Below are 27,912 nucleotides of genomic sequence, written 5' to 3'. Positions count from 1 at the left end.
AAAGAGAAACTCAAACTTTGCTCAGACTTTGACAGCATCCTGGGGGAAGCTGAAGAGCAGCAGGGGGGCTCTTCCTTCTGAAGGATTCTGGGGACACCCAGCTTTGTAATACTGTAGGAGCCCCAGAGATGTCCTCCTGCGTGGGAAAGGCAAGGCTCCAGAGACAAGGGCCCCAGTGGGTTTGTGGCTGATGGGAGCAGGAATCTGTGCTCCTTCTGTCAATCTTGGCCTTTCCCATCACACGGCTTCCCGCACTTTCATTTTTACCAGGGTGAATCTAGGCAGGATGTGATTGATCCATGCCAGTAGGGTGGTTTTGCAGTTCTCATGCATATTTGTAAGATAGGGAGGAAGGGGTGTGTGTGTGTGTGTCTGTGTGTGTGTTTGTGGGGGTGTGTGTGTGAGAGAGAGGTTGTGGGGGGAAGAGAGAGAGTAGGCTGGAAGTATCCAAAATGATAGAAACATGATCAAAATTGTTCCACATTGTAGAAAAGAATACCTACCTTTTCTACTTTTTAAACTTCTGGGCAACTTACCACTCTCAGTATGAACAGAGTTGGCCTGGGGATGGTGGGGTGGGGTGTGGGGGTGGGGCGGGGGGGAGCAGGCAGTTCAATGTATAAGTTTTCTTGGGCGTTACTCTGTGCCTGTGAGGCTCGTAGGTCTGGGAGACTCCAAAGACAAGCATTATCTGGGCTCTGCCCTTCTGAATCTCACAGCATCTTTAGGGAAGTCTACAGGCACCCCAAGGCTATAACGCTAAGATGGGCGAACTAGGAGGCCTGTGATGCTCAGATGGGGTGAACACAGCATGTTTTGGGAGGATGAGGAGGAGCCCCTTTTGTTTGGGGATCTGGGGAGGAGGTGGCTCGCTCTGCCCTTTTGGAGCTCAGGGAGACAGATCGAGCGTGACTTGAAAGTCTTCTCAGGGAGTCTGCTTCTGAGCAGGGTCTACATTGGGTGTGGAGCCAAGCGAAGAACTCACTAACAGATGGCTTGTTCCTTTTCCCTTTGCCTATTCTCCTACATTTTGGTGGTGAGAGTGTTTCAAGGATTTGTGGATGGTTAGTTCAAGTGATGATTATGAAGATGGCAGGCATTTCTGGGACATTCCCAGCAACTCTCAGGCAAATTCAGGAAAATTCAACATGCTGGAGGACCACGAGACTGGGGATAACCTCTCACAGATGTCAGTGCTTTACTTCATTTATTTTTATTTACATTTTTACTTTATTTTCCATGTATATAAATACGTATGTGTGTGTGTATGTGCATGCACTTTTTGACATGGTCATTCCCAAAGAATAAGGTACTTATGAGGGAATTAAAGTCATTTTGCTATAGAACCTGTTCCTTTTTTCTTGTTGAAAACAGTCATGTTTATGAGATTTCTTTGGCTAATGAGAATTAACAAAGTTTGTCTACCTGCCTATTTGCCTCTTTCTGCCATCTTTCCTTTCCTATCTTTTGTATATTTTTTAAGATATCTGGTGGGGAGTTCCCTGCCTGGTGGCCTAGAAGTTAAGGATCTGGTGGTGTCACTGCTGTGGTGCGGGTTTGATCCCTGGCTTGGGAACTTCGGCACGTTGCGAGTTAGCCAGGAAAAAAAAAAATTCTGGCGGTAGTAGAGGCAGAATGAAAAATTCTGGCGGTAGTAGAGGCAGAAAAAAAGAAAGAAAAAAAAAACCTCCTAGGGATAAAGTTTTGGAGCTTACTTATCTTGAAAACCACGTAAGGGCAGGGAGTATATTTCATTAAAGCCTCAAGGATTTGAGGCACTTCAGTTTATCTTTACAAATTGTATGAATTTTAGACTAAAGACCAGTGAAATCCCCATTCAATGTAAACACAAAGTTTCAGATATTAAAAAAGATCATTTTCAGAATTGTAAAATGGAGAATTCTGAAAATGGAGAATTCTCAATATGAGTAACATTCACTGAGGGGCAGTGTCAGTGTTGTTTCTGACACTGTGGTCTCTGCAGAGAATTTAAAAAGTGCCAAATCCATGAAAAGATGCTCCACATTGCTAATTTTTAGAGAAATGCAAATCAAAACTACAATGAGGTACACAGAGCACACTGGTCAAAATGGTCATCATTAAAATGTCTAAAAATAACAAATGCTGGAGAGGGTAGGGAAAAAAGGAAACACTCCTTCACTGTTGGTGGGAAGGTAAACTGGTGTAGCCACTACAGAAACAGTATGGAGGTTCCTCAAAAAACTGAAAATAGAACTACCATATATGATCCAGCAACCCCACTCCTGGGCCTGTATCTCGACAAAACTCTAATTCAAAAAGATATATGCATCCCTATGTTTATAGCAGCACTATTTACAATAGCCAAGACATGGAAGCAACCTAAAGTCCATTGACGGAGAATTGGATAAAGAAGATGTGGTACATATACACAATGGACTGTTGCTCAGCCATAAAAAGAAAGAAATAATGCCATATGCAGCAACATGGATGGACCGAGAGATTATCATACTAAGTGAAGTAAGTCAGACAGAGAAAGACAAATATCATATGATACCATTTATATATGGTATGAAAAATAAGACACAAATGAATCTATCTATGAAATAGAAACTTTCTCACAGACATGGAGAACTATCTGTGGTTGCCAAGAGGGAGGTAGAGGAGGGAAGGATTGGGAGTTTGGGATTAGCAGATGCAACTATTATGTATAGGATAGATAAACAATGAGGTCCTATGGTATAGCACAGGGAACTCTAGTCAATATCCTGAGATAAATGATAATGAAAAATAATATGAAAGGGAATGTTTATATATATATGTATGTATAACTGAATAACTTTGCTATACAATAGAAATTAACATTGTAAATCAACTCTACTTCGATAAAATATATTTTTAAAAATTAAAAAGGTTAAAAAAAAATTGAATAGGCCACTGAAAAACCTCATCACTTGCATTTTCCTAAACGATGAGGTCCAGCCCTCCTCCCTTGTGTGCTGGCCTTTGGGGTATCCGCTTTTACTCTTGTGTATCTCTTTAAATCTTTTGCCCAGTTCTCCCTGGGGTCAGCTGGGCTCTGATTAAACCCCCTTGGGTGAGGCTCAGGTTAACTAGTTTCACTTGTGCCTTGTTAGGGATTCCAGACGGTTCCCTTTTCTCCTGATGCAGGTAGCATATCTTCCCTGATATTCCCTGTGAGAGGCTGGTGGTGCTCATGGAGGTGAAACTCACCCAAATGTGAGGACCATGGATGGGCGTCTCCTGGGGTAGCTACTGCACAGCTGGACCCCTGCTCTCTCCCAGCCGTGGTCACCTATAGCTCAGGCCTCCCTGCCCACGCTGGCGTCCTGGAGCCACCTCTGCGGTAAGTCCTAATCTCTGCATCAGCCGCCTGTCCTCTCCATACAGGTCTAAGAAGTGGTGTTGGTCTTAGGTGGTTCAGCCTTTGAATTGTCCTAGGACAGGGGCGACTGAAAGGTCATTCCAGGCCAAAATGAAAAGTTACCTTTCTGCGCGTTTCTAAGTTGGGTTGTTTTCCTTTTTCTTACTGATTTTTGGGAATTCGTTACCTATCCTGGATGTGAATCCTTTGTCAGACATACATACTACAAAGACTGTCTCCCATATTGTGGTCACACCTATCTGTCTTCTAATGAACAAAAGTTTACAGTTTTAAGGATGTCGTTTATCACTCTTTAATGGGTAGTGACTTTGGCATTTTATTGCAGACAGCTTTGCCTAGCCCAAGAGCACGAGGGTATTCTTCCAAGTTTCCTTCTAGAAATTTTATGGTTTAGCTTTTATGTTTAGAGATAGGATGCCCTGCAAATTAGTATTATGTGTGATGTGTGAGGTCAAGTTTCATCTCTTATTATGCATATCCAATTACTCTAGAACTGTGGGTGAAAAATGCATCCTTTTCTGGATTAGTTGTGTCTGGATTGCAGTTGTGTCTGTGTCATGAATCAGGGGCTCTGCACACCATGGGCTGATTCCAAGCTCTACACTCTGTTCCTTGATCACGGATTCTACACTCTCTTAGTTCCTATGAAGTCTTGAAATAAGGTATCTAGTGAGTTTTGCTAAAGTCCTGATTAAAATGAATAGTTTGTAGATCACTTTTGGTGTACTGTGCTCACAATCAGGTCTGCAAATAAAGACAGTTTACTTCCTAAAAAACAAACAAACACAAACCTCACATCAGAACGCAAAGACTAAAGGAAAAAACTCAATACCCGACAATATGAAGTGCTGGTGACGCAATGGAGCAATCAGAGCTCTAGTACACTGTGGTGGGAGACAAACCAGGTCTAACACCTTTGAAAATGGCTCAGCACTGTTTTCTGGAGATGACAGTGTACATGCCATATGGCTCAGCAATTCTACACCTACACTTATAGCCAAGAGAAATGAAAGCACATAGGCATCAAAAGACACATGCAAGAAAGTTCCCAGCAGCACTCTTTGCAGTAGCCCCCAAATGGAAACAACTCAAACATCTATCAACAGAAGAATGGATAAATAAATTGTAGTATATGTATACAGTGGACCAGCAATGACAAACTACTGCAACATAGACACAGCTTACAAACAGAATGTTGAGTAAAATAAGCCTGACACAAAAGAATGTATCCATTGCAACACTATTTCTACAAAACTTAAAAACAGGTAAAACCAATACATGATTTTAGATGTCAGGATAATGGTTTCTTATGCAGGGAAGTAGTGCTCAAGAAGGACCCGGTGGTGAGGGGATGCTAAGGGGCTGATCATGTTGTGTTTCCTCTTCTGGGTACTGCTTAAAAGAATGTGTTTATTTTGTGAAAATTCATTAAGCTTGAAACTTGTGCACTTTTTTGTATATTAGAATTTGGTAGTTTTTCTTTTTTAAATCCCCAAATTAAAATCATGGGTACATTCTATTTCTTTTTCTGAGGGCATCTGTTTTTACTGTTTTCAGGTTTAGAGAAAACTTTTTTTTTTCCAAACTAAACTTATGGAAGTTTATATTCCAAATTTAAATCTAAATTTGGCTTGGTGTCGAGCAACCTCATAGGTGCTGGATTTGAAATATTAAATAGTTACATGGTAAACACAGCTCCTAGGTTCACAGGTCATACCTTCCTTAACCTTGGAAAGACCAAGTGTATTTATGTTTTGGGAGAAGGTAGGGACCAGATGACAGGAGATGGGATGGCCTAGACCAATGTGTGGTCATGGGAAACACAAAGATATTGGTCACTGTGTTCTTGCTGTTTCTTGGCACAGGCTTAGCCATTGGTTCTGTAGGTTTCTCAGTCTTCCCAGAAACACTGTTAAAACCACTGCAGGGCTGACCACTCATGAATGATGGAATTAGGGAGTTCCCACTGTGGTGCAGCAGAAATGAATCTGACTGGTATTCATGAGGATGCTGGTTCAATTCTGGGCCTTGCTCAGTGGATCAGGGATCCAGAGTTGGCGAGAGCTGTGGTGTAGGTCACAGACATGGCTTGGATCCTGCATTACTGTCACTGTGGTGTAGGCTGGCAGTTATAGCTCCGATTCTACCCATAGTCTGGGAACCTCCATATGCCATGGGTGAGGCCATAAAAAGCAAAAAATAAAATAAAATAATGATGGAATGAGTCATTTTCAAAACCCCTAATATGGCTAGGCTGGTTAACGAATAAACATGAGCATTGAACACAAAGGCGGTTTTACACAAAAGGTGGATTGTCAACACTAGGGTGAAGGCTGAGATCAAACGCCCAAATAAGAGCATTCCTGTGAGGGACAGGTGGCATTTGGCAGTGGTCGATACCCAGCCTTGATATCATGAAAGTAGGGATTGCCCATTTTGGCAAGTTTCAGTCTGACTTTATCTAGAAGCCCACATTCTGAGAAACGTAACCCTTGTGGCCCAAGCAGGGGTGTCTGTGAACTTTTAAAGTGAGTGTGAGTGTGTATTAGTGTGTGTGTGAGTGTGTGTGTGTGTGTGTGTGGAGGGGGAGGGGGTAGAGTGAGGATCAAGCTCTGCTTCAAGAACATTTAAATTCCATCTGAATTTCTAGTTTCCATGTCAACAAGAGACTGAGGAATTAAATGCCTCATTTAAAAAAATGTGATAAAATATTTTCTAAAAGTTTCCCACAAACAATAAGGGTGTATTTTTGCCTTCTCTAGCCACGATACTAATTTTTTTCCACTGACACTTTTTCGACTCTGTGGTTCATATGCTCTGTTTTCTTTCTCCCTAATCCCTCTTTAACTCCCTGAAATCTAATTTCCACCCTCACTGCTTTGCCCACATGGGCTCCTACTGGTCAACGGTTGCCAATTCTAATATCCAGAGTCTGTCTTTTGATCTCAGTCTCACTATCTTTTCTGCAGCCCTCATTATTTTTCCACCCTCTTCTTCTTGGAAAACTTTTATCCTTTCACATTTCCAGCATTAAACTCTCCTGTGTCCCTGCTAACTTTCCACTAATCCTGAAGTTGCCCATGTGCCTCTGGTTCCCCCCCCCTTCCCCCGACATCCCTGCCCCCCACTACCCTTGGGTCTTCATCTCTCCTTGCTGGGCACCCTGAGGCATAGAACTTGTCTCCGACCTCAGGGCTGCAAGCACGGGGGCTGATGACTCATAGGTTTGCAGCTCACCTCCTGCCTGTCCCTCACTCAGGGTTTATTCCCATATCTCTGGCTGCTCACTGGTCATTTTCACTTGAAAGTCTTCCCATCAGTTCATATCCCACAGTCTCTAACTGAGCTCATCACCTCCCCCACAAAACCAGTTCCCCTTCCAAGTTCCTTGTCTCGGCCATGACATGCTTGTCTCACGGTTTTTCCGACTCACAACTTCGAAGTCATCTTTACTGTTTCCGGTGCCTGGATCCTGGCTTGCCCCCCAGCCCTTCCCCGTGATGCTTGATATTCTTCAAGTTCTACTGTTGTCCACTCCCCCCACCAACCCCTTATTCTCTTTCATCCTTTCCATTTCTTAATTTGGGTCTTCAGCATCTCATGGCTATGTCACTAATTGCCCTTCCCTGCCAACCTGCCTGACTCCAGCCTCCCATACTCCAATCTGATCTCTTCTGCTCAGTTGCTAAATTTCCCCAGAACTCTGCATTTTCTCATCATTCCTTGCATCCAGCTTTTGAGGCATTTATATTATTCATTGAGCTTTCTTGGTTTCAAATTAAAAAAAAGCAATGCTCCTTGAGTACACTTATGTACCATGTGCAATGACAAGTGCTGGTGGGTGGGGATACAGTTAGGAATAATTGCACCATCTGAGCACTCAAAGAGAGGCCTCACAGTCACACCACCCTACCCATCTAGATTGAGAAGAGAGACTAATATCCAAATAATAGGAAGGATGAAGGAATAGGGACAAATTAGAAAATTGCAAAAGCTGCTTGTGGGCTGGGAACGGAACAGGAAGCCCTAGGGAGCCACATTCTTATATTTCTGTAGTGATGGGTGCTGATTTCAAAGTTCTGCCTATCTTAAGACTGGAGGGTGATGAATTTTCCTAAGAACAAAAGAATAGTGAAGGAGACCATGAAAGTTTGCTGTTGATTTTGTTTCCCCTTCTAGCTTATAAGCTTTTTGAAAAAGGGACCAGATGAGTGTTAGTCTTTAAATTTCACAGTGCTGGATTAATCTCTGTACTTCCAGGAGTTTTTAGCAAATTCCTAATGATTCATTATTTGATTGACTGATCCTAGTTAGTGCCACTGAATCTCTTTGTGATGTCTACTGATTCAGCCAATCTTGAAGCCCAAGTTCAAGTTCTCCAAAGGTAAATTTTTATAGTTTAACAGTGCCAAGTGACAGGGTTCTATGATTTGTTTCAGCTCTGCTAGGCCAGTCACATTTACATACAACTTCTTCAGAAAAAGGAACAAGGATAGACTCTTTAAATTCTCTTACACCCAGATGTTGGTGAAGAATATATTGGAAGAAGATAAAATAACCAAGAAAATTAACTTAAGAGGGAAAGAGGCTAAAAAAGAAGCCATGGAGTTAGGGAAAAAAACCTCTTTTTTACTTAAAAAGGGAGTGTGGGTTTCCACTTTGTTTTTTAAAATCACTTTTATTTTCCTACCCATAGCAGGTTGATAAAATCCAGATAGGTATTTAGCTAGGTTAACTCTCTGGATAGCTTTGTCAAGTGATATTTGTCAGGAAAAAGTGGTGCATCTTGACTCCCAGTACAGACCACTGCAAACCACAGGCAAAAGCAGGAGATTAGAATTCCAGAGATTTTTACTCCATTATTCTTCGAAAACCCCCGCCTTTGGTCCACCTCTTCACCTCCTAGGAAACCACTCTTTTCCTGTCCTAATGAGTGTATAGCTGTCTCCACCAACAGACAGAGGCAACCTGGGCACTCTTTGCCTTGCGTTGATAAACTTTGCAAAACAACGTAAATGTATGCTGTACATGAAAACAGTACAGACTGAAGTGGTGGGGTAGTTCCTCTGAAAAATCTGAACATGGCTGTTGACACATTTCCCTGGGGGTACTGGTATAAGGCAAAAATGTGACATGAAATGGAGGTATATTGTTTGAAGATTGCAGCTAAATCTCAAACCCTCATGGCAAGGGAAAGACAAGTCTGGCATGAATGCTAACTCTTGTCAATAAGTCAACTGCTTTGTCAAATTTCTTTCTTTTTTTTCTTTTCTCTACTTTGCACAGGACCCAGGTGACATAGAAGCCTGATTGGTGTGCTCTGTGCTCCCCGATATATATATATATTTTTTCTTGTTTGTTTCTTTTTTTTTTTAAGGATTTTTATTTATTTCCATTATAGCTGGTTTACAGTGTTCTGTCAATTTTCTACTGTACAGCAAGGTGACCCAGTCACACATACGTTATACATTCTTTTTTTCTCATGTTATCATGCTCCATCACAAGTGACTAGATATTGTTCCCTGTGCTATACAGCAGGATCTCATTGCTTATCCACTCCGAAGGCAATAGTTAGCATGCTTTGTCAAATTTCTTAGGTGGCCAACAAGTTCATGTACTGGCTTGAATGTCATCTTCACTTACATGGTTAAAACTGGGTTCTGTGACGTCCCTTACCACCCAGTATATTATAAGACAGAGTCTCTGTGTTACCTCTGGTTCAGGTGGCAGGTCTGGTACAAATGGCTATGGAATAATAAGAAAGTAGTTGTTGTTTTGTTTGCTGGAAAGAACAGAGAGCTCCCAAGATGGGCATGGGCCTGGTACTTCTCCAAATCTCACTGGCAGTGATAGACTTTTGTATATAAATGTTTGTTGGATTCAATAGCCAATAAGAGTTCCATCCTTTACTCACTGTTTGAAGTACCACAATGATTTTGTATAGATCAAAACAACAAAACTGAAGAAAATAACTCTTAAGCAGCTCTTTATGTTTTTGAAATGAAAATGCAGAACATCAGACAAGTCAAGAGAATATTTTTACACTGGAGAACTAGATTGGACCAGAAGATGTGGGGTTTTCCTGAGGGCACTTAAAAGAGGGTGGCTTTTACTCTAAGCATGATGGGATGTCAATGAAAGATTCGAATCAGGGGAGTGAAGTGATCTGAGTTATTTAAGGAGACCATACATACGTACTGCTGTGTCAGAATGAAAATGAGCTTCCATCCTCCCTCCCCTGGGCCTCCTGGCTCCTCTGACCCCTCGGCTCCTGCAGCTGCTGCCCTTTCGCCCTGTGTTCAGCAAGAGCAGTCTGTTTATGAGTCATAAGGGCCTTCAAGAAGGAGGGGGTGGGCAGTGAGGACACTGCTACCAAAATGCCTCGTAAGACGAGTGCAAGAAAATATCCAGTGGATTTGGAATGTGGAGGTCACCAGTGACCTGGCAAAGCAGGTTCAGTGCCAGTGGCCAGTTGGAGGTAGAATGGAGGCAAGAGTGAGTTGGAGAGAGAATTGGAAAGAGAAGAAATGGAGACAGCACATCTGCACAATGCTCAATGGAAGAGCAATTATAAAATGAAGCAGAAGGAAGGAGTGGTGATAGCAGGGGATGTAGGGGCACGTGTGATAGTTTGAGGTGGTTGCTAGCAGAGTCTGTGTATAGGCTGTGAATGATTCGGGAGTCAGGGAGAGACCAGTGATGCAGAAGAGAGGAAAGAACCTAAGGAATGGAGTTGTAAAGAGTAGGGGAGGAGGGGAAGTCTAGAACCCATTGAAGGGATTGTTTTTACACCGGGGGGGGGGTGTGTGTGGGGGTGGGGTGGGGAGGATACTTCTTTCATTGTAACAAGAGGGTGGGGAGAATGTAGATGATGATCTAGGTGGGTTTGGTAGTGCAGGCCTGGAAAGATTAGGGAGGGAGTATCTGGGATCCTTGGCCTTCAAAAAACAAAGTAACTATGGGTAACTTAAGCAAAAAATAATTTTAGATGAAATTTGGACAGCTTAAAAAAAAGAATATTAATAGCCAGTAATGATATCCCTAATGATCCACAAAGGCAGCTGACTTGGTTTTAGATCTCTGGATAAGGAGGCAGAGAAGCACAGTTTTTTTTATTCCAACATCTGGTAGACCTCACAGAGCAGAGTAGCATAACAGGATTGGGAATTCATTTCTTTCCACTGCATAAGGGTCAGCAGGCTTTGAAAAGAGGCATTCACAGATCTCCTTCTCTCTCCCATCTTTCTCCTTAGTCTTCTCTTCCTTCTCTCAAGTCTCCCAGGGTCTAGGTTCTCACCTCCTCCTCAGGAAGTACAGCATCTATCTCCAGATGAGTGCCAGATGCTAATGATGGCTTCTTATCTGGGTTTGTAGTCTGGAGAGGTTGGGGTGAATTGGACAAGTGAGTGGGGTTGATGGGTTACTCCAAAACTCCCTGTTTGGTCTTTCCAGCAGCTAAGAGCATGACTGAGTTTTTATAGGACTAATGCTCCTGCAGAAGAAAGCCCTGATAGTCTGCAGAGACAGCACAGTTCCATCCCATCCATACAAGGGAAACACCTCTTGGCCCTCCCCTTGCACAACAGCTTCTCTGGTAGCATCTTATTAAGGAGAACTTAACCTAGCCTAGAGCCCCTTTTAGTACTACAGTTGCTACGGTTGAAAGTGAGTAGCACTTTCTCAGCTGTTCACTATGACTAGTGCCAACTCTTGGTGAATTTCTCCTCATCCTCAGTCTGTCCTGCCCTACCATTGTGAAGTTTCAAGGCTAAAGAGATGCCCCAAACAGACTAGGTGGTCATTTTGGGTAAAATTTGAGAGAATCATAATAGATCCAAGGTCTTCTTTTTAGCTCTGTAGCTTCAAAAACTTAATTTTATCAGTTCTCTCAACATTTTCAGGTTCTTAAAGACTCATGTGTCGTTCTCCAATTCCAAGGGACTTTGGGGGATTGTTGTGAAAATACTCTTCCAATTTGTAATTGAGGAGATAATTCTCAGGAATCAGAATACCTGTGTCAAAATACCATATGATATCATTTATATGTGAACTCTAAAAAATTCAACAAAGTAGGGAAAGTAACAAAAAAAGCAGACACTCAGATATAGAGAACAAATTATCTCTCAAGTGGGGAGACAAGGGTGGGAAGGGGTGAGGCACTTTAGAGGTGGGAGCGTTAGAGGTACCAACTATTGGGTGTAAAAGCTGCTCAAATTTGCATTGTACAACATGGAGAATGTAGCCAATATTTTGTAATGGCTGCAAATGGAGTGTAACCTTTAAAAGTTAAAAAATTTAAAAACCAAAAATATACCCCCCCACACACAAAAAGAATAGTCATGTCAATTGGATGGCACACTTTCTCTATGATTAAAAAAAAAAAAAAAAGTCTGCATGGAAAACCATATTGCTACTCCTTGCTTTTTGGCCCAAGAGTGATTGAGACGGAGTGTAAGTATGGCCGCTCCCAACACAATGCCCAGTTCAATCTGGATCCTTGAGTTTCCAACCCCTACCAGCACTTTCTCCTTCCCTTTCCCTGGATTCATTCACTTCCTCGGATTAGTTCACCTCCAGTGACTTTTCCTTCCTTCACTAAACTCCTTTGAGGAGGGCAGTGCTGCACTCATCTTTGTATTGCTCCATCTCCTTCCCAGAGGCCAGGGCAGATTTTGCATATGGTAGTTGTTCAAGACTTGTTAATGGTTGTGTTGCTACCAGAAGGTTTCTTGGAAAAATCCTTTTCCCCTTGGCCCTCCATAAGCTGGGTGATATAGAGAGCAAGAGGAAGACTTAGAAGCAGAAGTTTTAAGTCTGATTCCTCATTCTGCCACTCCCTAGCTGTGTGACTCCAGGTTAACTCACTCAGCCCCTTCAAGCTTCAGTTTCTTCCTCTGCAAGATGAACAATCCCTGTCCAGCAAGATTGTTGCCAAGATCAAATGAGATCAAGTATGCCAAAGTATTTCAAGGCCTCTATAAAACTCAGGGTTTACTAGTGATCACGGAGTAAGAACAAAGGAATGAGGATGACCTTAATGATGATGGTTAACACCCACCACCACTTTGGTCTACCTGTCTTTTCATCTCTGGATCCTTCGCACCTAGCACGGTGCTTTACAGAGTAGGTTCTCAGTAGACGGTTTTTGAACAAAGGCCAAGGTTATTAAAATAAGCTTTCTGTCCTGCTTCGGTGCTTGCTGGGGGAGGTAGAAAGCAAAAGGTTCCAGAACATTTTGTGCGGATGTGAATGAGGGCGGTGTGCGCAGCCATGGAGGATGGGGAACATCCTTCCAGGAGGTGCTGGGGCGGGGGTGACGCAGTAGTTCTGGGACCCCTTGAGGTTCAGAGCCTCCATGGGGTGTGCCTGCCAAGCGTGGCCTGTGTTATCTCGGGAGCGGACCGTGTGATGGCATCTCTTAGTTGTGGCTCGGTTGTTAGAACACTGATGCCCACATACTACACAGGAAGCTCAGGGTCAGGAGCGATGCCTGGAAGTGAGGCTCTGTGAAGCACACTGAGAAGAGTATGCTGCTTTTGGAAAAGAGACAAAGGACGTGAGTGACGCTAGAGCTGGCCACAGGCCAGCAGTGGGGTTGAGGTGGGGGAGGGGAGCAGAGGAGCGGTGGATAAAACCTGGAGCAGACTGTGGCTGCCCTGCGCTACTGGTGACCACTGGTGTGGGGTGTCCAGAACCCCCTGCAAGCCCTTGGAGTTTTAGCAACCAAGGAACCAAACACCACCCTTCCCTGAAAATATCCTTTTGAAAAGTAGAATGGTAATTTAACCACATCTTTTTTGTTTTGGCCACCTAATTAAGGAATTACTTAATTATAAAATGGGTTTTTAACATCATACAGAATAAATGAGGTTTTAATCTTAGGACTATAATGTTGCCTTCCTTTCTATGTACCTCTCTGAAAGAAATGGTTTACCAGGAGCATATAATTTTTCTTTGTTCTCCTGCACCTTATAGGAAGAATTACAAACCTTTTTTGAAAATAGAAGGAAGGTTTTTTTCTTTTTCTTCTTTTTTCATTCAGCCACTGCAGACAGTCACTGGCTCTCTGCTTGTTGGGCTCTGCAGACTTAGGAAAAGTCGGCAGGCCTAGATTAGAACAGTCCTTCCCAGCCCTGGTTCACAAGAGAGTTTGGAGCCCAGGGAGCCTGCTAGTGTTGGCTACACTTCGGTGTGGCTGTTCCCCATCAGCAGCCGGGCTCATCTGCAGCTGTCAGCTCGGCTGTTCCCTGAGACCTGGGACCATCCTCCTGGGACAGCTCTCCAGCTGCATCGTGAATGCACTGGACTGCATGCTCAGGCGGAGTCTGTCTCAACATCAAAACAAGACCTCCGTGGGAGGATGTGGGACAGTCTGAGCCTGGCTTGATGGTGTCACCTGGAATCCCAGGAGGGGACACAAACGGGGACATTGCAGCTTGAAGAGAAAACTTGGTAAAAGCAATGTGGACCCAATGCCTCCACTCGGCACAGGAAAGAGGAATCCAAATGTCGAACGCTCTGGAGAGAGAGTCAGAAAGTGCTTTTGCAGGCAAACTATTGCATTTGAAGTAGATGAGCCATGAGGTTTTTGTAGCACAGGGAACTAGATCCAATCACTTGTGATGGAACATGATGGAAAATAGGAGAAAAATAATATCTATCTATCTATATCTATATATATATCTCTATCTATCTATATATATATATGACTGGGTCACTTTGCTGTACAGCAGAAATTGACAGAACATTGTAAATCAACTACGATAATTTTTTTAAAAGTGCTTTTGTTTTGCTTTAATCCCATAAAAGTAAATGAGAGAATAAGAACCAGATTCAGGGTAAGTCTCATTCAAGATTTTCCTTTTGACAGCATCAAGATGGGAAACATCTTTTGGAGACTGATGAATGCTCTCTCATTTGTAGAAAGGATAATTAAAGCTGCCTCGACCTGAATGGCCTGTCGTGGTCCTCTAGAACTAAACAAAGAAATTCACTTGTGACAGAAGCACATTTATCCAGTTTGTGTGATGGCGTTCTGTATGCTCACCACTTTGATGTGGGGGCACAGGGTTTTAATGGACCTGGAGATTCCGAGGATTAGAGCATTTGTTCAAAGCTACAGAGTAAGAGAGCAAAAGCCTGTCACCCATGGCTTAAAAATTATATATATATATACACACAATTTTTTTGCTTTTTAGGAGCGCACCCACAGCATATGGAAGTTCCTAGGCTAGGGGTCTAATCAGAGCTGCAGCTGCTGGCCTGCACCACAGCCACAGTTATGCTAGATCTGAGCCACAACTGCAACCTACAACACAGCTCACAGCAACACCAGATCCTTAATTTACTGAGCGAGGCCGGGGATGGAACCTGAATCCTCATGAATACTAGTTGGATTCATTTCTGCTGCACCACAGTGGGAACTCCTTCAAGATATATATATTTTTTTGGCCAATTTAGACTCATCGAATCTATTTTAGCATGCGTAAAAATACATTCATATATAAACACATAATCTTATATAAATATCCATTTTGTAATAGGAATAATTACCAAAGGAGTGCAGGTATTTCAGATCGGAGGGGTTCTAATCAGAGCTCTTGAAATGACTTTTGATATTAGATTTAGATTTACATCAGTTGTGAAGAATCTGCTTTTTTATTGTTGCGACTGCATAGTGGGGGCCCCTACCCTGTAATCTTTTCCTTTGGGCTTGTAATTAAGTGAGTAATGATCTTGGAAGGTTAAGTAGATAATATGATTGTGAAAACCTATTAAATCCAGTTATTTTATTTTTTTTTTCTTTCCGTGACCATGAAACACAATCTCTAAAAGCTGAGCTTGTGCAACTCCCTAGAAGGCTCACGGCTCAGCTCAGTGTCGCATCTAATGAAAACAAAACCAAAAATAACACCCACGTGATCCAGGAGGCTGGCTCTCTGAGCCCCATTGCCTATAATTGTAAACATCTGAACATCAGGATTTTCAGGAAAAGTTCTGCCCTGCAAGAGTGAAACCCAACCCAATGTTGTTTTTGCCTGGTGACTCTTCAGGCTACTTGTCATGGAGAGGCCAACCCAGGTAAGGCAAGTGTTCCTTTCTGCCTGGAACCGTTCTCCTACAGCCTGGGATCGCAAAGAGCTATAGAGGTTCAGCTTCTTCTGAGGTCTCTGTGGCCAGCCAGACCCCTTAGGTGGAGATACGTGTGGCATCAGGACTCTGTCATGGGCTGTGTTTCCCAAGGAGGGGACGCTGACCCACCTGGGGACTGTCATTACCTGGATGAGGGTGGGGTTCTCAGTGGCAGTTGCACTCGATACCCAGGAAAGGGTGAGTTATGCCACTGTCACCCGCGTTGCTTCAGGGTAGGAGGGGCTCCAGGTGTCAGGTTGCCTGTGTTGTCACATATTTAATAATCTTGAGAGGGTGGAGCTCCCTGTGATGAGTTTTCTTCTGATTGTTGACACTAAATTCTCTCTGTCCTCTCAGTCATGATAGTAAGAGACATAATACTTCCTTTGCTGAAGGCATGATTTTTTTTTTTTTTTTCTTTCTACAGCCACACCTGTGGCATATGGAAGTTCCTGGACCAGGGGCCGGAATCGGAGCCACACCCACAGCAGAGCTGGATCCGAGCTGCATCTCTGACCTTTGCCACAGATCCTTAACCTACTGAACGAGGCCAGGAATCCTCAGGGACACTATGTTCTTATGTGGCTGAACCACAACAGAAACTCCAAAGCCTGAACTTTTAGGCCCACGTTGTAACACACGTTTAGGCTCTTGGTATGCTTAGTGATCCAGCTTCTGCCAGTCACTTGAACAATGGTTCATAGTAATAATAATAATAATGACAATAATGATGATGATAATAATAATAAACCACCCATGATCCCTTTCATTGGTAGAACACATTAAGTTTTATGAAGCACTTTGACACCATTTATGTCCTGACTCTCTCAGGCAAACCTGTGAACTGGTCTTGGAAGGCCCTCTGCCTCCCCCACCCCCTTAACTAAGAGATTGAGGTTCATGAGGTCTGAGTTGGCAAGAATCAAGTCACCTAAGTAGCAAGTGGTAAAGCCAGCACTAAAATCCAGGTTTTCTAGTTCAAAGATTGGTGCTCTATTTTTCTGTCTTTTTTTTCTTTTGGCCAATGTTTAGAACATTTGTTTGCAGAATAATTGTGTGGGGTTTTTTTAGGACAAAGAAAGACTGGATACTATTTATTTCAGGAAAACGAAATGCTACTGAAATAATTTTGCTAGTAGCAGCTCCCAATCTGCAGGTCTTTGGCTCAGTCTAAGTGAAGAGGAGAGAGATAATGGCCCTTCATGTGAGAGAGGCCTGAGGAGGCTGAGGTTGCTTGACTAGTCATTCACAACAGTCAGGGTTCCAGGTGTCCCCGAGAGAAGACTGCATAGCTTTAGTGTGCTTTTCTACCGCAGGAAACCAAAGAGATCCAATTCATGGAATCTCTGAGCTGAAAGGGAAGACTAGTGATCCTTTGCCTCCCCAGTTAAGCCTTATCATCAGGAGCGAAATGAGACCAACAATGGGTGCTGTCAAGTTCTACATGTTTGTCCAGCAAGACATAAACCTTATCTTTGTAAACTGTTTCAATCTAAATTATGTAAACTACCTTCCCTTTAAGGTGAATGTGATTAAATTAAATTAATTAATTAATTAATTTTTGTCTCTTTGCCTTTTCCAGGGCCACTCCCAAGGCATATGGAGGTTCCCAGGCTAGGGGTCTAAATCGGAGCTGTAGTCGCCAGCCTATGCCAAAGCTACAGCAACGCGGGATCTGAGCCGCATTTGCAACCAACACCACAGCTCACAGCAATGCCGGATCCTTAACCCACTGAGCAAGGCCAGGGATCGAACCTGCAACCTCATGGTTCCTAGTTGGATTCGTTAACCACTGAGCCATGACAGGAACTCCTGATTTTATTTTTTAATTAAAAGTTTTTTATTATAGTTGATTTACAATGTTCTGTCAATGTCTGCTATACAGCAAAGTAACCCAGTTGTGTGTGTGTGTGTGTGTGTGTGTGTGTGTGTGTGTGTGTGTATACATTCTTTGTTTTTCACATTATCTTCCATCATGTTCCATCACTAGTAAACAGGTATAGTTTCTTGGGCTATACAACAGAATCTCATTGGTGATTTTATTTTTTAAATTTTATTGAAGTAGAGTTGATATAATGTGGTCCTTCCTACTGTCTGACAATGTGATTCAGTTATATATATATAGTCTTTTTCATATTCTCTTCCAGTGTGGTTAATCACGGGATAATGAATATATTTCCCTGTGCTGTACAATAGGACCTTGTTGTTCATCCATCCTATATATAATAGTTTGCATTTTCCAGTCCCAAATGCCCAGTTCTTCCCTTCCTTCACCCTCTTCCCCTTGGCAACCACAGGTCTGCTGGTTTCATAGATGTATTGATTTGTGTTTTAGATGCCACATATAAGTGGCATCACATGATATTTGTCTGTCTCTGGCTGACTTCACTCAGTATGGTCATCTCTAGGTCCATCCATGCTGCTGCAAATGACATTATTTCAAGGAATGTCATTTAAATTTCAGGCTACACAATGCCAGAGTCTGCCCCATGGGAATTGTGTAGAGTGACTTGGATTAGGATTTTTGCAGTATTTTTATGTGCAAATGACAAATCCATTCCACACAATTATATTATGATTTTTCAAGCTATCTTCTCTGACTGCATTTTGTTTGCATTGATGTTGGTCCACCCCCTCCCCCTCCCCCTCCCTCCCAAGTGAAATGCTAAGCAGAGGGCAGGGCCATCAGTGGAGCCTCACATGCTTTGCTGGAGTGGTAAAGGGCCTGGTATGCAGAGGCTGAGGGTCTTCTCCTACCCAGCGGGGTAAGGCCTGCATCCTGGGGCACTATGCTGGCCCATTTGCTCTTTAGACTTCTGTTTGTCTGCATTGTTGATCATAAATACCAAGGCAGAGACTGTTTCCTGACTAAGAAATCCCTTTGACATTCTAGCAATGACTCACAGAGTCACTTCATGCCCACAGAGTAGCCAGTGTCACCTTGTGGTGTCCTGAGCCGGTAAAGCACGTAAAGCACGGACATCATGGAAATCAGGTAAAGCCTGGAAATCCAGTTCCTCCTGCATCGGCCTGCCCTCCCTGGGAGAAGATGATCTCCTGTCCCCCAAGGGAGACCTTGGGAAGCTCTGAGGTTCCCCAGGGCCCCTCGTCTGCAGAGCCTCTCCTGACTCAGCGTGTCCTCATTTCTGAACTCCTGACTCTGACAGTCCGTGCCACACTGTTCTTGACTCCATTTGGGTTCCCTTTTTCCCAGCCCTGGGGTCCCTGATGGGCACTTCTCATACCCCAGTAGAACATAAGCACACAGCAAGTCCTTAAAAACACTTATGTAGGGTCAGCTGCTGCTGTAAGGAAAGAAGATGGATTTTCTAAGATTCCTCCCTCCTTCCCTCCCTTTCTTCCTCCCTCCTTATCTCTTTCCTCCATTCGTCCTTCCCATCCTCCCTCTGTCCCTGCCGCAAATATCTTTTACACTAGTAGATAGCATCATACTTGGTTTGGGGAAAGAGCAGGAGGAAGGCTGGTGTGGCCCTGATTGTCGTGGTGATGATGACTTAGGATTTTACCCAAAGTGCAGAGCAGGGGACCAACTTATTGTGGAAAGGGCATGAAAGCATTTATCTCATAATAAGAGATGAGCCCCAGAGGGAGAAAGCCAGGCTTCCTTCTTTACTTGGGGAAGTAGGGTTGGAGATGGAAGAGCGTCGGTTTGAAGGGGCAGCAGGGCTGGAGGCATTGTCAGGCGGGCTGGAGCATTTTCTTTTCTTTTCTTTTTTTTTTACTTTATTTTAAATTTTATTTAAGTAATTTTTATTTACAGTGTCATGCCAATTTCTGCTGTACAGCAAAGTGACCCAGTCCTGCATATATATATACATTCTTTTTCTTATACTAGCTTCCATCTTGGTCTATCCCAAGAGATTGGATATAGTTCCCTATGCTATATAGGAGGACCTCATAGTTTGCAGCTACTAACCTCAAACTCCCCGTCCATCCTACTCCCTCTCTCTCCCCCTTGGCAACCACAAGCTTGTTCTCTGTGTCTGTGAGCATTTTAGAAGGGAAGGGCTTTTGGGCAAGTTTTAACACCCCTGAGCCTCTGGTGCTTCTTCTATAAAACAAGGGTGGTTGTGAGAATTGCATTAGTTGTATAAAAAAAGCATCTTAAAACTCCTACTATACAAATATAAAAGATTTTATTTTATAGGGCATGTCACACTTTTTTTTTTTCCCCTCTACAAAACTTGACCTGAGTAGCTGCTCTCTCCCTCCCTGCTGAGCCTGTGATGATAGGTAATAGGCCAGTTCTTTGTGGGTTGAATTAAGGACTCCTTTGTAGGTTAGACATAGGGATCCCCCCCACCCCCTACAAGCATATTTATTTCTGCACTGAAGCAGCATTTTGTTAAATGACACAGGTCGTGCCTGAATGAGCTCATAAAATTTCCAGTTGAAGTCACACTTGGAAATTGTTCCTAAAGCGGAATATGGTTCCATAGTGCTTTGGGGGGGGGGAACAACAAAATATTCTGGGTGGACACAATCTAAAGTCTCAGCTGACATTTCTGAAATGGTAGAGACGACCCCTTCCTCTCTCATAAATTAACAGACCCAAACCAAGAGATGACTTCCTACTCCATCTGGATCTTCTCCCTCTCTTGTCACATTTCATCGCAATGGAGGGGACTACTGCTGTGGCCAGCGGTTTGGGCTACAGCATCCTATATGTCAAAGCGACTAATTTTGGAAGGGAGCTGAGAAAGGCTACCTGCTCATCCTAGTTTCTCCAAGGTTAAATGGGAGGACTGGTAATGACATGATTGATAATCTTTTTTTTTTTTTTTTTCTGGAATACTAATGAAAGCTATAAAAACCTCCCAGTAAAACATATGCCAACAAAGCAGAATGTGACAGTTAAACCAGTTCCTGTGGGTGATGGCTACCATGCAGCCCTTGTTGCTTTCACTGGGAGCCATTCTTGGTGCCCTGTGTTGTAAGCCTGGCTCCCATTACATAAGAGGAGCAGCTCCTTTCTCAGCCATGGCAGAGCAGCCAGACAGGTCTTGATCCTGGACTGTGGACTTTCAAGCTTGCACTTCCCATGGCTTTGGACAGACTGGTTCTCTGTAGAGAGAGCCTATCATGGCCTGCTTCCAGACTGGCTAAGATCCCATTTGCAGGCTCACTGATTTTAAAGGTGGTTTCTGCAAGGTAATTCAATCAAATCTTTTTTTTTTTTCTTTTGGGTTGAGTCATTTTTTGATTTTCAAAAGTCACAAACAGCAGAGCGATGCTTTCCAGAGACCTCTTGAGTAACAAGGCCACATTTGTCATACTTGATCAGTTTCTGGTTGAAATGGAGACAATTATTGGGTGTTGGCAGTGTAATCAGCTAGAATAATCTCTTGACCACTGATAACGTCTCTTGGCCTTCTCCATTTCTGAGAAGTGCTGGCCTGACATTTCTGCAGCATATAGAAAAGTCTCTACCTACATGAAGGGCCTGGGTACAGGGCACCATCTTTTCTTCAGTGTGTTTGTATTGCACTGTAAGCCCTCACATCGTGTTGACATAGCGGGTTTAGAAGCATCTCTGGGCATTACTCTGTGATTCTCTAAATTAGTAACTTTTTTTTTTTTTTTATTCATTGGAAATAATGAACTCTGCTCTTATTTCTATCTTTGCTAATAACTTGCCAACCGACCCATGACTTCCTCATGTGGGCACTGGGCTGGCGTGTTGACTTGTGTATGTCCCGCCCTCTGGCGTACAATCTTCTCCCTTCACCCAGAGACCCTGGACCAGCCAAAGGCCTGGGCGAGGGGTTACAAAGCAGCTGGCAGGGCGACCATATGGCATCCCCCATGGATGAAGTTCTCAGGGCTGTCTTAGTGCAGAGTGGGCTATATTTGTCATAGAGAGGGCAAAGGGGAAGCTGTGAGGCCTGATTTCCGACAATATTTCCTCCTTGGTGACATGGGTCACCTTTTCTTCCAATCTAGTCTGAAGTACTCATCAGAACCAGTTCCTTTTGACTTCCAACAAAGTAAAATGGGGCACTGACAGGCTGTTTCTCTGATGCACATATGTTAACTGACAGGGCAAAGAGGATTCTGTGTGTATACGGGGAGGGATCCTCCTTTAATATTCTCCCTTTTGCACCTGTTAGATGAGAGGTGGAAAGGTGGCTGCTGGTGGGCTGAATATGGCTTGTTGATGTGTTCTGTCTACTTAGACTTTAAGGCAAACAAAGAACAAACTTTAAAAAACATTAGAAAATATTTGGATTTACTTCCCAACATTTAAACAGTCAAGATTTTAGCTAAAAACACAGATTCCTGGATTCTGGTGATAATTTCTGGCCACCCTGAGTCCTCTATTTCTGTGATGTTACAAAGAACTGTAGCTCAGAGGTCACTGATTTCATGGTTCAGGCACCCTCCGGGGTGACAGTCTCTGCTTGGCCCATTTTACCCTTTACTTTATCTGCCCGGCCCACTGGAGTCATTTCGGGGTGAGGCCCTTGAACTCAGTTGATCAGTTAAGTTGACTGGCACTTGTACGAGGCACAGGAAAGCCAGATCCAGAGCAGCAACTTCACAGACAACAAGAAGCCCTTTGGGAGTGATGGGAAGTCAGAGGCAGGGGCAGTTCAGGAGGGAGGCCCCACCCCAGGCCCTGAGCTATGGCTACGGTACTGGTCCAGAGCGATGGAGCCCACAGGTACTTGGGATGGAGCCCAGTAGCTCCAGGGCAGGCGGTGCCCCCCAGAAAGGACTGACTTCCTCCTCCTTGGCCTTAGGTCAGCCTCACCAGGCACGTCAAAGTCCAGGTCTCAGCATGACCACTGAGGACCAGCAGGGAAGTCTAGTTAGTCAATTCACCGGTAAGGTAATATTTAACCTTTTATTTCCAACCCTAATGGCTTTGTTGAAATTATCCTCGACCTCTTGAGCTGTTGAAACCCATGAGGGAAGGATGATCCCTCATGACATTTTAGATTCTCATGGTCCTTGTATTGCACAACTGAGATCTCAGCTCTGTCAATATTTTCATGTTCTAATAACTGTAATCAAAGCTGGAGTTGGTCATATGGTAATAAATAACCGCCCATCTGGGACATGGCCTTGTAAAACACAGAACAGGAAACTCCACATCATATGGAAAGTTGTACTTTTAGTTTCATAACTTAACTTTTGCCTAACAAAGATAGTTCTTATCGAAACTGAGCCCCTAAAGCATAAGAAATATATTTAAATATTTTGTGAAAATCCTACCTTTGTACAAAATATTTTCCTATATGTCATCTTTTGAGGGTATTATCATGTTTCTCTGAGAGAGGCAGAGAGGTAAATATTATAACTCGTTGGTATAAAAGGAAATTGGAATTCAGGAAAATTATGTGACTTTGTTCATGTCATATAGTTTGGCACACAGAATCATAATTGGCTCCCAAGGTTTCTGCTTCTGAATCCATAGATTTTCCACCCTCCTTTTGCTGCCTCTGTGTGTCATGGTGTGTGTGTGTGTGTGTGTGTGTATGCCCATATACAAAATGAGATGTATGCCAGTGCAGAAAGGCAAAGTTTATTTTATCTAAAGAGAAATTTCACAATGCTTGGTTTGGAAAATAACAAATGTTTGCCTATAGTCCATGTATGGTACTTTAAGTAAAAATTAGAGAAGTGCTTTATGGAAAATTACAGAAAAATTCCATTCCGCTGAAGAGATAACAGGACAGATACTTTTACAAGCTTATTTTTCTTGCTGGATTCATGGGCCTGTCATAAAATCATGTTTGAATGAACTGCTTATAAGAAAATATCTACGATGAATAACCCTGTACAGGAAATGTTTCCCTAAGTGGTAAATTACACTGGCTGTTCTCTGTATCAAAACTATGCTAAAGAGAACTCACAGTGTCACAACTCTTATTATTTAGGTGGTAATATTACTGCTAGCAAATATGCACACAGTTCCATCGGGTTTCATATTGCACTTAAACCATGCCCTCCCCATCTTCTGTGGTGTTATTTTAAATTATCAAAATGAACTGAAAGCAAGTAGAACACAGTTGCACAGGTTCGTGAGGTGGACAGGGGGTCCCAGGAAGAGGGATGTGTGCCTGCTGCCGCCCCCTTTCTCCTGTGGAGAGCAAGCCGTGCCTCTTCAACTTCCCAACCCACTTCAGACAGGTAGGGGGTCAGCTTTCTTTATCTGTGGTTGTTAGGTTTTTTGGGGTTTTTGTTTGTTTTGGTTTTGGTTTTTTAAAAAATTGTTAATGCGTTAGCAATATATTAAAAGCAAATTACATTTTAATTAAACTTTATTCCTATAGAACTGGTTATAGAAATTCTTCCTGACACCAGAATGTTCATGTTTTCAAACAGGCTGCTTACAGATCTGTAAATATTTAAGCAACTTTAAAGTACTTGGAAAATTACACCAGTGTTCTTTGTTCATACTTTTTCCGATAATCTATAAACTGAGAAGCAGAGCTCAAAAACGTGAATTTAGTTTGCATAATTATTTAAAATAATAATGTCACTATGTAAAATTGTATAATGGAGCACAATAAAAGGTAAAACTTATGTGTAAAAAATCAAGTAATTTTATACTTAAATATTAACATTATGTTATTAGGATTAAATATTTGACCAATTTAAAATATTTTGATAAAATGTTTATAGACTTGCAGAACTTTGGGTGCAGATGGAAACTATGGTGTGTCTGTCAGGAAGATATTATTCTTGTTTAAAAGAAGAGGTACTTAATATAAAAAGTATTTGAAATGCCTGAAGTGTTTGTTTCCAATATTTATTTTGTGAAAACAGGTTTTTAAAAAAACAATTAGATGCCATTTTTATGAGACCTAGTGACCTTTAAGTTTTTACAAAATAAAAATATGATATTTAAAAAAGCCACAAGCATCTCAAAACTTGAAGTTATGTTCTGAATCATTTTGCTTTATGTCAGATATTAACACAAACTTGTAAATGAACCACACTTCAATTAAAAAAAAAACCCTCGAAGTTATTTTCAGGAAAGTATATCATGTATTAGATAACTAGACATTGCATCTTTTAACACAAGGTTGGCTTGACCCACGTAGGAAATAATGGTCACTTACTGTGCCTCCCTCCTTACTAAATTCTGGCTTAGTTTTACCTTTGATGTTGAAATTTCATGTTGGGAAATAAACCACTCAATGTTTAATACTTCTCTTCTCATCTTCTGGAGGCTTTCTGTGATCCTTTCTTCAAATTAAGTCTGCAAAGAAAACTATCACTTCACACAAATCTCCTCATACACATTTTAATACTACCATGTTTAGCATTAATCTTCCCATTGTTTTTTCTTTCTTTTTTTAAAAATGAAAGTATTGTTGATTTACAATGTTGTGCCACTTTCTGCTGTACCACAAAGTTACTCAGTCATACATATATATATGTGTGTGTGTATATGTATATATATATATATATCTTCTTTTTTAAAATATTATTTTCCATCATGATCTATTCCAAGAGATTGGATATATTTCCCTATACTTTACAGTAGGACCTTGCTGTTTAAACATTCTAAATTTAATAGTTTGCATCTACTAACTCCTAACTCCCAGTCCATCCCTCTCCCTCCTCCGTGGCAACCCTAAGTCTATTCTCTATGTCTGTGAGTCTGTTTCTGTTTTGTAGATCAGCTCATTTGTGCCATATTTTACATCCACATATAAGTGATATCATGATATTTGTCTTTTTCTTTCTGACTTATTTCACTTAGTATGATAATCGCTAGTTGCATCCATGCTGATGCAAAGGGCATTCTTTCTTTCTTTTTTAATGGCTGAGTAGTATTCCATTGTATGTATGTACCACAACTTCTTAAGCCATTTATCTGCCAATGGACATTTAGGTTGTTTCCAGGTCTAGGCTATTGTGACTAGTGCTAATACAAACATATGGGTGCAGGTATCTTTGAATTATAGTTTTGTCCAGATATATGCCCAGGAGTGGGATTGCTGGATCTATATATAATTACTGAGGAACCTCTATATTGTTTCCCATAGTGGTAGTACCAATTTACGTTCCCACCAACGATGTAGGAGGGCTCTCTTTTTTCTACATCCTGTCCAACAATTGTTATTTGTAGACTTATTAACGATGGCCATTCTGACCAGTGTGAGGTGGTAACTCATTGTGGTTTTGATTTGCATTTCTTGAATAATTAGCAATGTTGAACATCTTTTCATGTGCCTACCAGTCCTCCATGTCTTCTTTGCAGACAAAGAAGGGTCTATTCTATTTAGGTCTTCTGCCCATTTTTCAGTTGGGTTGTTTGGTTTTTTTGTTGTTGAGTTGAATGAGTGATTTGCATATGTTGGAGATTAAGCCCTTGTAGGTTGCATCATTTGTAACTAGTTTCTCCCATTCTATAGGTTGTCTTTTCATTTTATGATTTCCTTTGTTATACAAAAGCTTGCAAGTTTGATTAGGTCCCACTTGCTTATTTTTTGTTTTTATTTTTATTGCCTTGGGGGACTGACCTACGAAAACATTTTTACAGTTGATGTCAGAATGTCGTGTCTATTCTCTTCTAGGAGTTTTATGGTGCCATGTCTTATGTTTAAGTCTTTAAGCCATTTCAGTTTATTTCCATACATAATGTTAGGGTGTGTTCTAATTTCATCGATTTACCTGCAGCTGTCCAGTTTTCCCAGCACCACTTGCTGAAGAAACTTTTTCCCATTTTATATTCTTGCCTCTTTTGTCAAAGATTAATTGACCATAGGTGTGTGGGTTTATTTCTGGGATCTCTATTGATCCATCCATGTCTGTTTTTGTACCAATGCCACACTGTTTTGATTACTACAGCTTTGTAATATTGTCTGAAGTCTGGGAGAGTTCTGCCTCTTGCCTTGTTTTTTTCCCTGGGTCTTTTATGATTCCATATAAATTTTAGGATTGCTTGTACTAGTTCTGTGAAAAATATCCTGGGTAATTTTATAGGGAATCATATTCAATCTACAGATTGCTCTGGGTAGTACTGTCATTTTAATAATATTAATTCAGTCCAAGAGCATGGGATATCTTTCCATTTCTTTGAATCCTCTTTAATTTCCTTTATTAATATTTTAAAGTTGTCAGTATATAAGTCCTTTACCTCCTTCATCAGGTTTATTCCTAGGTGTTTTGTTTTTTTTTTTTTTTGGGTGCAATTTTAAAAGATATTTTATTTACATTTCTTTTTTGATATTTCATTGTTTGCATAAAAAATGTAACTGATTTCTAAGTGTTAATCTTATTTCCTGCTACTTTGCTGAATTCATTTGTCAGATTGAGTAGTTTTTGTGTGGAGTCTTTAGAGTTTTCTATATATAGTATCCTGTCATCTACAAATAGTGACAATTTTACCTCTTCTCTTCCAATTTGAATGCTTTTAACTTATTTATTTATTTTGTGTGATTGCTGTGGCTAGGACTTCCAATACTATGTTGAATGAAAGTGGTGAGATTGGGAAGCTTTGTGTTATTGCAGATTTTAGCAAGAAGTATTTTGGCTTTTCTCTGTTGAGTATTATATTGGCTGTGGGTTTGTTATAAATGGCTTTTACTATGTTGAGTTATGTTCCCTATATACCCACTTTGGTAAGAGTTTTTATTGTGAATGGATGTTGAATTTTCAAATGATTTTCTGCATCTATTGAGATGATCACGTGGTTTTGATTTTCCTTTTGTTAAACTGGTATGTGATGGTGATTGATTTGCATAAGTTGAACCATCCATGTGAACTTGGGAGAAATCTGGCTTGGTTGTGGTGTGTGATCTTTTTCATGTGTGGTTGGATTTGGTTGGCTAAAATTTTGTTGAGAATTTTTGCATCTATATTCATCAAAGATAACTGACCTATAATTTTCTTTTTTGATTATATCTTTGTCTGTTTTTGGTATTAATGTGATCATGGCTTCATAGAATGTCTTTGGGACTATTCCCTTTTCTTCAATCTTTTGGAAGAGTTAAGAAGGATTGGTATAAGTTCTTTGCATGTTTGGTAGAATTTGCCTGTGAACCCATCTGGTCCTAGACTTTCATTTGTAGAGAGTTTTTAAAATTTCATATTCTATTTTACTTATAGTTATTGGTCTATTCAAATTATCTATTTCTTCTTGATTCATCTTTGCCATTATTTTTTGAGAACTGACAGTTTATGCTTTACTGACTATCTTGTTTTATGGATATTTGTATTCTCATTCCCATGCCCACCCTCTGCCCCCGCACCTCTGTAGTTAAATTGCAAGAAGACAGAGACTGTGATAGGTGCTCAATATAGTGAGTGGCTGATATTGATGTTGATGACGCTGTGTATTCATACTTAAAAATATATATTTGTTATATATATGTGTATATATACATGCACACATAAATGTATGTATAAATAGA

At 41.6% G+C, this 27,912-nt stretch overlaps 1 protein-coding gene across 7 annotated transcripts in view; it reads left to right on the top strand.

The window, feature by feature from the left end:
* PREP (prolyl endopeptidase) overlaps positions 1 to 27,912 on the top strand; it is a 562,439-nt gene that overhangs the window by 16,215 nt on the left and 518,312 nt on the right. For 3 of the 7 annotated variants that reach the window (XM_021083601.2, XM_085011429.1, XM_085011405.1), the window contains exon 1: positions 15,373 to 15,466. The exons of 1 other annotated variant lie outside the window; for it this stretch is intronic. The gene's annotated coding sequence lies outside the window, so the exon portion shown is untranslated. Of the gene's footprint in view, positions 1 to 15,372; positions 15,467 to 23,456; positions 23,675 to 27,912 lie in introns of those variants that run through there. 3 more of the 7 variants (XM_085011401.1, XM_085011408.1, XM_085011419.1) reach the window with 3 other exon arrangements.

The sequence above is a fragment of the Sus scrofa genome, chromosome 1 (assembly GCF_054392235.1).
Source record: "Sus scrofa isolate SSC_HxYL_T2T_F1_AM1 chromosome 1, Sscrofa_HxYL_maternal_Yorkshire_Landrace_v2.0, whole genome shotgun sequence".
Lineage (NCBI taxonomy): Eukaryota > Metazoa > Chordata > Mammalia > Artiodactyla > Suidae > Sus > Sus scrofa.
This window is presented reverse-complemented; position numbering and strand designations above follow the sequence as displayed.